General features: G+C 43.6%; 1 long non-coding RNA gene across 1 annotated transcript; it reads left to right on the top strand.

Annotated features, from left to right (window-relative positions):
- Window positions 1–3535: 3535 nt before the first annotated feature.
- LOC131820618 (uncharacterized) lies at window positions 3536–11744 on the top strand. Its single transcript, XR_009349721.1, has 3 exons — window positions 3536–3856; window positions 7052–7190; window positions 11198–11744. It is a non-coding gene; the product is annotated as an uncharacterized LOC131820618 (long non-coding RNA).
- Window positions 11745–13332: the final 1588 nt, after the last annotated feature.

Raw genomic sequence — 13332 nt, 5'->3', positions numbered from 1 at the left:
CTCTCCGCCAGGTCTCATTGGGCGGCTTTGCTCATGTCTTCAAACAAGGAATGAGGATCAGGAAAGAGGAAAGAGACAGGCCAGGGGAAGCAGGGGCCTGACCCCTCATCGGAGGCAGAAGGAACGAGAAACCATTGTTCCACCCAATCGTGAAGGTTGACAGTCGTGCCTTGAGTACTATGTTTAAATATTCTCCTCTTTGCAAATGAAAGTGATAATGTCAACTGACCGCATTAAGGTATTATAGGAGAAATAATGACACAACTCCAAAAGGCATCATCAACAAAGTCCTGGCGTGTGCCACTTGTCACAAGCAATGTGAACTGCTTCTTCCATGGGTAGTAGCTGCCCCCAGATAAAGTCCTTTGCCCTATGTTTCCTGCAGGAGCTATGCCCAGGCAGCACTGGCTGGACGAGCAGGATGGTCTGCACAGGGTTTTGTTGGTACAAGGGCCCAGGGAACCTCTTACGGAAAGTTAGGACTGCAGCCTGGCCTGCGGTTTAAGGCTACTAGTGAGTCAGCATAGATGCTGTAGTCCAGGCAAGGAAGAGCTCCTCAAACAACAAGAAGATTCTAGCAGCTCTCAAATAAGACGGCTTTAGGGCTGGGGCTCAAGGAATTTCACCAGCGGAGGCCCCAAGAAAGACAATGGATATGCATACTTATTTATAGTCATATACTACTGAATATATCATTTATTTGTTAATACTTCTTTATATTTAGTTGTATCACAACCTTTAGAGGGCTGACCTGCCTCGGGCCCTCACCTGTGCTCTGTCTCCAGCAGAGGTTGGCAAATCATCACCTGTGCTCCAAATCCTGTCCAGGGTGTGTTTTTGGGCAACCCATGATCTGAAATAGTTTTTACATTTTTAAAGGGTGGCAAAAAACAAACAAACAAACAAACAAACAAACAAAACCACAAAAAAAAAACCAGGAAGAAGGAAAAATAACAGAGATCTTATGTCTCGTATTCCTCATGTGATATATTATTATATATATAATATATAATTATTATTATGACATATTATTCCTTATGTGATTTTACTGGGGGGCCCTTCCTGGCAAGCTTGCCCATCCCTGCCCTCTGGGCCTTATTGGTCTCTTATAATGTGATTTATGGTTGTTTTTTGGTCATTTCATCCTTCACAGCCACCCCGTAGAGCAGGTAGGACAGTTGTTATGATGTTCATTTTAAAGGTGAGGACACAGAAGCCCGGGAACAGTTACATAACCGCTCCAGGGTCAAGGCCACGGTCGTAAGACTGGGAATAGACCCGAGGTCTCATTCCCCATCCGGACTCTCTTATCAGTACATCCCAAAATCACTGACCCAGCTCATCTTCACGGGGCCAAAAAAAGAAAAAAAAAAAAAACGTTGCACTGATCCTTTGATTCGAGGGTATCGGGTCTGCCCACCCTTGCTTAGCAGGTGGCTCAGTGGGGGAAAATCAAGAAGAGTATTTGGAAATGCTAGAAATGTTTAACTAGCCCCATTAGAGACTTAGGCAGGTCAGGCAAGAAAAGTTCACCTTCCCTGGCAGCCGATGCCGCGGCGCTGCTCCGAGAGGGGCTGCGGGCCTCCCTGCGGTGGCGGCCACGCACACCCGGCCCGAGGCCTTCTCCCCTCCCCCGCCCTCCGCGTCCCCACTTGGTGTGCTCCCCTGTGTCCCGGGAGCATGCGCGGCGGGAGCAGCTGCAGGCGATGAATGCCCACATTATCCTCCCACGGGCTGTCAGCAGCTTCCCCAACACGGTCAGGGCGGCAGCGGCAGCTGGTAGGGAGCGCCTGTGTCCCTGATGTAAACAGCCAGCCGGCCTGAGTAGCGGCTTGTTCTCCCCGCCGACTGGGCAAGGTCTCCCTGACCCGGGGACCGCCCCCCTCCGGGCACCCCCAAGGCCTGAAGAGAGGCTTTGTGCCCTGGATTCAGACCTTAATCCTCTTGCATGCTACCGAGGTAGAGACCTGAAATAAAGACGCCACATAAGGCTGGTGTCTGCGTCACCTGCAGGCAGGAGGGACCGGGTGCTGCCAAAACAAGGGCCTGTCTGCCATTGGGGGTGATTTAGGAAGTTTCCATGCAAGCAGTAGGAAGGCTGCACAGTAGGAAGGGCTCTTCTAAGAACTCACAATTCCAAGTCCTCAAATGTCTTCCTTCCCGCCCGCTGTGGAATGACAGAGTGCCGCCCAAGAGATAGGCCTCCTAAGAAGCAAACCAGTCGGGTCATTACTAATTTAGTCGTTTCAGTCATTTAGTAAGTTAGTCCATACTGCGCAGACACCTGGCCTCTAGGGAAGCAGAAATGGGGTGGGGGGGGGGGGGAAGGAGGAAAACAGGCAGAAGCGAGCTCCTGCTGAAGGCACGGGAGCCCGGGAGCCCAGAGGATTGGAATGAAGTTGCAAAGGAAGGGGGTCAAGAGCGAGGGAGGCCGTACCCCTGGGGAAGAGGGGTTCTAGAAGGGGTGACCTCTTGCTGTCCTTGTATCTGGCTTTGAGATGTCTGCCTATGTCCTCTTTTCACAGTGCCTCTAACCTAAGAGAACCTTCTCCCTGTCTCCTTGTGCTAGTCGCCTTCCGCCCAGCTGCACCCCAGCGGAGACCCTGTCCTCCATCCTTGAGCTCACAGAGGTGTCTTTGCACGCCTAGCTGCAGATGGCATCTGAAGGAGTGCATTGACCATCAGCACCTTTCTCAGAACTTCTGCTGACCCTTTCTTTCTTTTGCCCGGGAATTCCGATGTTCAGAGCCCTGCCCTCCTCCCAGCAGGGGCCTGAGAGCCTCTCAAGGGAAGGAAGGGCCCCATCTGACTCAGCAGCACCAAGCCCAGTTCCTTGTCCAGAGCAGTCCTGCAGATAATACGGAGCCACTGTATTATTTTCTCATAGTTCTTCCAGCCAGATGTTAAGAAAATCTTTTAAGGGCGCCTGGGTGGCTCAGTGGTTTAAGCCGCTGCCTTCGGCTCAGGTCATGATCTCAGGGTCCTGGGATCGGGTCCCGCGTCAGGCTCTCTGCTCGGCAGAGAGCCTGCTTCCCTCTCTCTCTCTCTGCCTGTCTCTCCATCTACTTGTGATTTCTCTCTGTCAAATAAATAAATAAAATCTTTAAAAAAAAAAAAAAATTAAAAAAAAAAAAAAAAAAAAAGAAAAGAAAATCTTTTAAAACCCTAGGTAAGGGCCAGCTTGGGGACTGAGAACAGCTCAAAATCTGAGAGCTATTTCTTCTAGTCCAGAACATTAAAAAAAAAAAATGTTCCTCAGGACATCGGTTGCATCAGACACTAACAGACGTTTCCAAACTTATTAGCAACCCACCCATCCGATTCTTCTGCCAGTGCAAACACTGCCAGCAATGGGGGAGAAGAAAGAGGCTTCTTTTCCTTCCGAAGTCATTCACATATAAAGATCAGCCAGGATTTACAGCAGACGATCCTTACAAAGGGGCTCACACGCTTGAGCTCTGAAACCACATTTTTCTTTCTCAGTCGTGTACTTTGTCGGTCCCTTATTACACCTGCCAAGAGAGGCAACCTGCTGTGTCTGCTTATTTGCTGACTCATTACTGATTTCAACTCTGCAAATAGCAACAAAAAGCTGTTTTAATGAGATTTTAAAGTTCAGCTGTGAAAATTGAAAACTACCCAACACCAAAGCCCCCAGCCATCTGAGACTAGAGAATGCCACGCTGAAATGTTCTTGACATTGTCTACGAGTGTAGGTCTGACCGCTCGGCTTACAGCAGTGGGAAGGGACCCCAGGTAGGAAGCATGAACTGCCGCTGGCCTGCCTCGGATTGCCAGGGACATCTTTGGGAGAATTACATACAAAATGTTTGCAAAGGGCCCCTCGTAGTGCCTGGTAAGCAGGAGATGCTCCTTTCATGCTGGTTGTCCTGTCTGCATGCCGTTCTCTTACTTCTCCTCTGAGTTGGGTTTATAATGGGGCTTCGTATCCTTCAACGTGGAACTTGGAGAATGAATGCTTTCAGGGTGCTGAATAATTAAATAATGATGATAATCATCATCATAATAAAAATGCATTCAGCTGGACACTAACAGAAAACATGCATGGGCCAGTGATGGCAGCATGACACAAATCCAGCGTTAGGATGAATCCAATCCTATTACTGAGATGTACTAAAAACAAAAAATATAAATTAATCTCTCTTTTGTCGTGTCGATCGGTCACTGAGGCCTCAACTTGTCCTGTTAACAGGAAGTCAGGTATCTCCCTCTTGAGAGCCTCCATTTCTCATTCAAAAAGCATTCCTGTGGCTCCAGGCTAGCTTGGTCCAGAGGTGCTGATGCTCAGTCCTGGTTTCAAGGCCCAGCACAAGGGGAGCTGAGACTTTCAAAAGTCCGCTCTGGGCTCTGAAGGTGGGACCCAGTATTATAGACGTAGCTTCTGGTGGCCCAATCCAAAGACACTTGTGCATGCAGTGGGAGTGTCCTGCGTTTCTGCTCCTGAACTCAGATATTTTAACTGTTGCATCAGCCATAGGCTGTGCAGAAGCCAGTCCTCCCTCAGGTTCAGGGATCCCCAGGCTAGGGGCTGAAAGACTGCCCAGAGGGCACGTCGCAGAGATGAGTGAAGTGATGGGATTTAAGAAAAATGAACACACGGGCTTTATTTTTGATCGAAGCTTAATGCCTGCGGGAGATATATAAATATGTGTTATGCTGAATCTATTTTACATGAAAATCTAAATTTATGTAAAAATCTGAATCTAAATTTATCGAAAAATGCAAATTGAGAGCAAACCGTATTCAATAATAAGGCAAAACTTTCCTTTTTATAAATCATTTCTTCTTTAATATACATCTGGGTGTCTGACACCTTTTTTTTTCTCTACCAAAATGGCCACTTCTAATCCTCTACTTTGTGTTCCAGGCATATAGAATATTTGCACTATAAGAATTCAGCTACTTCAATACTGCCATGTTTAGTTTTTAGTACTGCTCTGGCCTACGATTCAATAATGTCAGTCTATACTGCATTCTCTGTCCTCTTAGGATTAATTGAGAAAAGCAAACTCCACAGAGTTACTTCATTTTCATTAAGCTTGATTTTGGAGCCTCGTCTCCAAATCTACTGGTTTGCAAATGAAGTTTAGACTATCACTTTCATTTCTGGAAAACGTAGCCCACTACAGTCAAATAAGCCAGATAATTCCCCACAAAATGAGTTTCTTAGAGGTAATTTCTTCTTAAATGAGTGAATTGAAACATATTTTTGAACTACAGTGCATAGTACCTATACTATACTCATGGACACTCTTGAAGACAAAGATTCCAAGGGTTTCTCGATAGTCTAGTTTTTTGTGGGTTGGTGTGAAGAGTTTTCCTTGGGTCACATGAATAATTCAGTTTCTTTTAACCAATCAAAAAGCCCTTCCCTACTGAAAACCATCTACACTGATCCACCCAAATTCCACAAAACACAGCAGAATATGATATCTGTGCTTGAAGAGGGTTAAACATGTGATTGCATGACCTTTAGCTCAGCCCGAGAAGCATATCCATTCAAATTATCAGACTGTCTTGGCACCTCAAACTGCCATTTTATGGTTCTTACAATTATCATAATGGTATCATACCCAAGTGGTCTTCCAGCCTATGACTCTTAATCAACTCCATGAAAAAAAATATATGTATACTAACGTACTAACTCATCAGATACAAGAAAACTCTGGAAATTATTTAACTTTCTTACATAACTTTTGCTGTAGATTTTTTTTTTAAAGATTTTTATTTATTTGACAGAGAGAGAGAGATCACAAGTAGGCAGAGAGAGAGAGGGAAGTAGGCTCCCTGCTGAGCAGACAGCCCGATGTGGGGCTCGATCCCAAGACCCTGGGATCATGACCAGAGCTTAAGGCAGAGGCTTTAATCCACTGAGCCACCCAGGCGCCCCTTTGCTGTAGATTTTTAGCCATACTTTTAAAACACTAAGCAACGGGATTTCTGGTTGCTTTTGTTTGGGTTATATTATGTCTGTTGCATTTAATAGACGCTGTTTAATAAACTCACCACCTAATCCCATCTGTTATCTGTCACCTTTGTTTCTTTTTTGGTGAGTGGGCAAAATTTTCCTTTAATGTATAGTGGCATTTAACTACAGCGTCATTTAATGTATTCATATTTTTTTTAAACACTAAAAATGCATGTCCTTTTTCTAGTTTAGAGCTTATCAATCATACATCTTTTCCATACTTGTCACACTTATGACCACATTTTACTGCACAACTGACGTTCTTTGACACAGAAACACAACTTTCTCAGAGTATCTTTCTTTTCAGAAGAGCAGTGAGTGGGAATTCAGTCTAGTTGGTGTGTGATACTGAACGAGACAACTGCTCTGGGTCTCAAGTTACTTCCCTGTACATGATAGCCAGTGACTGGATGACCTCTGAGGTCTTGCCAATTCTAAAATTTAAAAGTGTTATGACCCAAAGTCCTAGTGGATCTTGTGGCCTCAGATGCCTCCTCTACCTTAGAGGCAAGCTGCCCAGAAGAGGGAATTTTACCCAAGGGCAGAGAGCTTTATGGCTGTCATAGAGACTCACAGCAGCAGAATCAGAATCTGTCCCAACTTTACCAAACCTAGATGTGATCTCTTCAGAGCATTTCGTTGGTTTTCGCTTTGTGTTCACCCATATGGAAGGAAAAGAAAGGGAAGCAGGAAGATAGGAGAAATGGAGGTCGGAGAGGACCTAATGTCTTACACCTCCTGCAAATCAGCAGTGTGTTAGTCCTTATATATACTAGGTCTCATTTGATCTTCTCAATGAGACTGTGCACACCAGCAATGTTATTATCCCCACTTTACAGAAGGAAGAGAAGCTCAGAGAAGCGAAGTCTTCTGACCAAGGTGATACAGTTAGCAGCAGATCCAGGACTGGAGCATCTCAGTTCAACCCCAAAGCTTACACTGTATCTACTAACCACAGCACGATTCTTCGTTCCAGCACACAGCCTTCCTTGCTAGGGAGTTTTCTTGGGTTGCCCATCTCCTGAGTCATCCATGTTAAGCAAGAGTGCTCTATTCTCTTAGGCTTATTGGGCCTGGAGACCACAGATCAACCTTGGACTGACTGGATTGGAGGCCAGATGAAGAGAGACAAGGCCAGGATGAAGAACCTGTGAAAAACCCAGAAGCTGAAGGTCCAAGCAGAGTCCTGGGTCCAAGCTGGGTGAGTCTGTAGAGACAGGGTCAAAGAGAGGCTGGCCCTCAATGACAAACCAGGAGAGGAAGTGAGCCAGTCTGGGGGCATAAACCCTCATTGGACTTGGGGGCTACAGCACCTTGTGTCTTAACTGTATAACAGTGACTGTCAGAGACTCAAATCCTTTCCAGGAGATGAAGAAACCAACCAAACCATCTGATTTTATACTATCTGACAACTGTGCTAAATTATATTAACAGAGTGTCAGTAGTATGATATAGTGAGAAGTGACCTCCTGAAAGCATTTGGCATTTCTTCTCTCTCTCTTCCCCTCCCCTCCCTTCCTCACTCCTCTTTTGTTCTGTTCTTTCTTTCTCCTCTCATTTCTGTACTAATGTTTATTATGAACACTGAAAAATAAAGAAGCAAAAAGGAAAAAGAAAGAAAAAAGGAAAGAAAAGAAGAAAAGGCAAGACAAGAAAAGAAAGAAGAAGGAAAGGTCTTACAATGAGGAGTTAGAATTGCCCCCTACCCTTCTCAGTGCTTACCCTAGTTTCTAGAAGTGAATTCTTTCTGCTCTTAATTCTGGTGGTTACCAACCTGACCCCAAATTTATATACTGCCTCCTGGTTTATTAATTTAAAACACTGTCTAATCACTAGAAGGATTTAATGTACTTTATCCTACCCTCTTTTCCTCTCCCCAATTTTTAACAATTATTTTTGTTCTACTATTCATTTCATTGTACCTCAGACTAATAATGTCAATGTATATTTTTATATTCTATCAGCTTTAGAAAGTACCTCTTTTTCTCCAGCTTTATTGAGATGTAATAGACATAAAACTGTGTAAATTTAAGATGTACAAAATAATGATTGGTATACATATGTGGTATGAAATGATTGCCACAATAATATGAGTCAACATGTTCCTCTTCACTTCATATAATTACTTTTTCTCTGTGTGGAGGACATTTAAGATCTACTCTCTTAGCAATTTTCAATCATCATACTATTTCCATGTTAGGATTCCCCAAACTCATTCATCTTCTAACTGAAGATTTGTGCCCTTGGACCAACATAGTCATCTCCCTGACTCACAAAACTCTGGCAACCACCATTTACCATTCTATTCCCTATTTCTAAGAATGTAGATTTTTTTTTTAAAAGATTCTATATGTGAGACAATGTAGTATTTGTCATTCTTTGACTTACTTATTTAACAGAATGCTCTCAAGTTTCACCCATGTTTTCCCACATGACAGAATACCTTTCTTTTTTTTAATTGCTGAATGATAGTCAATATTAATATTCAATATTCAATAATATTCAATTATATATATATAAATTACATTTTTCTTATTCATTCATCTGCCAGTAGACACTTAGGTTACTTCCAAGTCTTTGCTTTTACAAATAACATAGCAATGAACAGAGTACAGATAACTTTTCAAGATAGTGATTTTGTTTCCTTTGGCTATATAGCTTAACATAGTAATCCAGTAGGATTACTGGATCATATAGTAGTTCTATTTTAAATTTTTGGAGGACCCGCCATACTATTTTCCATAATAGCTGAACCAATTTACATGGAAAGTGCCTCCCGATTCCTAGCTAAATTAGATTAAGATATCAGGGCTCTACCCTTCTTCTCCCCATATCCTTCTCATTTTCTGACGTCTGGAATTTGTTTTTACACTGTCAAGGTTGATCATACCACGTTCTTAATAAACATATTTAACTCTTCTGTGTTCTGTGAGGCTGATTCTCAAGGTTGGAAACCAAACTTTATGTTAATATAAACTGAAATTATTAATGCATTAATCAATTCTTTCCCTAAATACTGAGACTGGCTCTGAGCTAATAATACACTATGGACCCAATATCATGAAACATGTGCTGTTCCTTCAAGTTAAGTGGATTTCCTGCATTACATCCATGGGTGTCCCAATGCCATGCCACCTTGTGGTGGGGCTAGTGGATGGGCAAGCTTTACATTGGTGTGAGCAGAAAGAGGATGCTGACTAGAAAGCTCTCGAACGTCAAAAGCAGGGGGGTAGTTACACAGAGAACTAGAAGCCCTAATTCTCAGAAAGAACATTTGACCTCTGCAGAGAAGGGAGTTCTGATTTTTCCTGGAGTTTGGTGGCCCAGATTCCAAACTGGAATGGGGGAGGCGAGTGTGGGGCACCACCAACTGGCCAGTTCATCTGCAGATGATTTCAGGGATCTCTGAAATCCCTCCCTTCCGCCCTGGCCACCATTCTGGAATATGGTTTCATTGATCCAATTATTCATCAGTAGGCTTTTATGCTCTTTCCCTTTATTGGAAATGTGTTGGGATCTTTCCTACAACTACCTTGACTCTTTTGAATGTATTCCTTCATTTTTATTTTACTGAGGTCTCTGAAAAGAGGCAGAAGACATGGTTGTACATACTTTATCTTGTTCCTGATTGTAACACAGTTCAGCTCTGTTATAAAGAGACATTTCAAACAACCAAGAAAAATTCAAAATGAAAGGGAAAATCCATAAAATCTTGCGACATGGAGATAACCACTGTTAATATTCTGAGGAGAGTCCCTCCTGGATCCTCCAGCTTTTCTGGCTCTGTGTGGAGTTTCCAGAGGCAACCTTTTATCTCTGAGTCTTCACTCCTTTCACTAAGCCAAAGGTAGGAACAGATAGACAGGAATGTTCCTCAATTTCCATGTCACAGCCACCATCCATGGCTTTACTTGGAGAAGGAGGAGTCTGGGTAGATGGTTTTTTCCCCAGGATTGGGGGAAATCCTTCTCTATTTTAATTGCTTCTGGATTTTGTAGCATCTTATGGTGGAGACATTGGATTCCCCAAACATCCTATGTACTTTTGCAGAGAACATTCTAGAACAGATTTTTCTGGGTTCTTCTTTCCCTGGGTCAGAGTGAGCACATGAAATATCAAATTGATTGGTTTCTGAAGCTTCCCAGTTAGAACTGGTTGCCAAGTATTCTTCTGAGCTAAAACAAATACCCATCTTGTCTCTTTTTACCGAAGAGTGGGCCTTCTCTCTGAATATACAGGTCCTGGGGTGGAAGGGAGGGGACTTTGGGATAGATTTCGTCAAGATTAGAGAATCTGAGAGTGAAATGCTCAGGGAGTAGCTATCCTTACCATCCTTCTTCCCTTTAGGAACAAGATTGTTCTTTTTTTCCCCCTATTTTTCTGGAACCATGTTTGTTTGCTCATTTGTTTCGGACATGAGTTGTGAAAGAGACAAATTTGGCTCTTCTCCAGCTGATTGCTGCACCAGCTAGGGTAGCAGGAACTTAGTTTGCCTTCTGCTATATGGGGTGACCCACAAGGTCAGAGATAAAAGAACTCTCCATGGGCGTGGGCCTGGCAGACTCAGTTACCGTGTTCTTTACATGAGGGGCCCACGCAGGCTCCCACGTGAAGGCATCAGATGGCTTGTGCTTCTCTGGGCCATCAGTCAATTCGTTGAGTCTGGGCTTTGTTTCTCACTTGGCCCAAGCTACTGGCAGAGAAGAGGCTGTAGAGGGGGGAGGGCCTCAGTCTCTCAGTCACAGACAGGCTTAAAGGAACAAAGTCATCACATCTGCTCTCTGAGGAAGACTTTGGAACTTTCCTTGTGTTCATTCTTTTCTTTTCCACCCCCTTGTGAGACAGTTTAGACCAACTGCCCTCAGGACGCTGAGGCTCTGTGCCCAGGGGAGGCGACAGCTTGGAAAATGGCCTCCCTCTCTTACCATTTGATGGTTAAGACTGTCCTAGGGATCAGGAGACAGAAGTTTCTAACCTTGGCTACACAGATGATTGAAGTTTTCTTTGAGACTTTGATTAAATCTCACTTTTTCTGAGTCATAGTCATTGTGGAGATGGACCATTCTCTGATCATTTTGGAAATGAATTCCTTTATATGAAGTGTGTCTGTTCTAAATTTGTTCTTGTGACCACAAATTCTGTAGTTACAGCCTGGCAATGAAACCTTTCCAATTTATTTATTTATTTTTATTTATTTATTTTTTGCAGTGCATTAGGTGATTGAATGGTGAGATCAAATATGGAAATAGAAACACAAAATTAAAAGTCATCTTGCCAAGCTTCCTGCACCCAGCAAAGAATTGGTCATAGAAGAGGGGCACCTGGAGAACAAGTCCTTATTGTTCTAGACCTAACTCCTTTCCCTTATCCAGGGTAGGTTTCCTGCACCCTGATGGGGCAGAATTGAACTCATGGGTCTTCGTGGTACATACTGCATTCCTTATTGCATCACTCTATACTTCTTTGGTTTTACCTTTCTTCCCTATTAGAATTTGAGCCCCTCGAGGGTAAGGATTCTTTTCTATTTTTATATTTCTGTCACTGAATATAGCACCTTACTCATAAGCTTTTAAAACATGTCAAATGGGGACTCCAGAGCAGCTCTATTGTTAAGCAACGGACTCATGATTTCGGCTGAGGTCATGATCTCATGAGTCATGGCACTGTGCTGTGAGTCAGGGTCCATGACCTGCACTGAGTCTGCTGGAGATTCTCTCCCTCTGGCCCTCCCTCCACTTCTGTACATGGATGTATGTGCTTGATCTCTCTCTCTCATTCTAAAATAAATAAATAAATCTTTAAAAAATTGAAAAAGTTTGTTAAATGAACAAATGAATGAATGAATGAATGGCATGTCAATCATCGATTTTCTTTCCCAGCTCAAAAGTCCAAAGAGGAAGTTGACCCTGGAAACATGTTTGTCCGTAATATCAAAAATAATAGATACAATTTATTGGGCACTACTGTGTGCGGGAGATCATGCTGAGTACTTCTTACAAAGTATCTCATTTAATCTGGATCTGTTCCTCAAACAGGCATACATTGTTATATGTTCTCAGAGTAGGTTTCCTGCCCCATCATGGTACCATCACACTTACAGATAATTGTCTGCTGTCTTTCCTTGGATCAGAAGCTCCTATGGGCAGAGATGCTATCTTTCTTCATAGGATGCTTAATCATCCAGCATGTAGCCCATAAAACGTGTGCCGTGTAATAAATTATGAATTAATATTTTTTATTTTGATGAGTTCTTCAAATCCCCAAGTGTTGAGTGTTTTTGTAAGTACTCTGTAGTATAACAGAAATCCTGAATGTCTCTGTTCCTTTCCATTCCACAGACAGAATATAGAGGTAACTGGCAAATTTCTCCTGCAGTAGCTGAAAATGTTGATGGCCTCTATTATCACTTGTAGGTTACCCTGTACCTCTGAACTTGGAAGAGACTGCCCCCCACGTCCTGCTCCCTGATTCGATATCCTTTCGGTTGCCACCGGCATAGCACTGTGTTGCTGTGTCCACCAACATGACATCGCTTCTAGGCATTGGCACTGGAACTAACAGAACTAGAATAAAGTGGCCACTGGCAGGAACAAGACAGGGCAGAGCAGGGTGTGAGGCAGAAAGTGCGAGAGTCTGATGTTGAGACCACCAGTCCAAGGTCTGGAAGCTCAGCAAGCAAAAGACACTGTCCCCGGCCCATTTTCCCCTCTGCGACACTCAATATGTCCATCCTAATAGGCTTGCTTGCCTTTGTCTGAGGTTTGTTCTGTTTATTGGAGTTCCTTGCAATCATCACAGATCTCAACTTCTCATTGCTCTATTTCCAGAGGCAGCCATCTCCTTGTGGTTTATTCCCACTGCCAGGACAGAGTCGAGCAATTTCCATAAAGTAGGCTAGGAGCATTCCCATTACACCAGGGCACGGAACCAAGTTTCTGAAAATGGCATGTTTTCTGGCTGCTATTCTCCCTTTCGCCTTCATGAATTCCAGAAATGCAGATTACCCCTGCAGATCCTTGACACATTGCCAACCTCTGGACTCATTGCCATTCTGGTAGGGGGCTTTGGGAATCTAACCATTTCAGAACTGATTTGGCCGAGAGTGGCGGGAACGTGCTTTCACTTGGCACGGCCCATGTTCGGCATCCTAGGCTTGTTGTTGAGATCACATACAAGAACAGTGGCGACTCACACTTTCCATTTTAGTAATACACTGCAGATGCCTACTTAAAGCACCCAGACATTATTTCAAAGCTAGGGAGGCAGCCTCAAGCAGTAGAAACAAACAGGGCTAGGAGCTAGGAGTCTTGGTCCCTCGATGTGTGATTTTAAGGGTCACTCAG

The sequence above is a fragment of the Mustela lutreola genome, chromosome 18 (assembly GCF_030435805.1).
Source record: "Mustela lutreola isolate mMusLut2 chromosome 18, mMusLut2.pri, whole genome shotgun sequence".
NCBI lineage: Eukaryota > Metazoa > Chordata > Mammalia > Carnivora > Mustelidae > Mustela > Mustela lutreola.
Note: the sequence above shows the minus strand (reverse complement) of the source record. Positions and strands in the feature narration are given on the sequence as shown.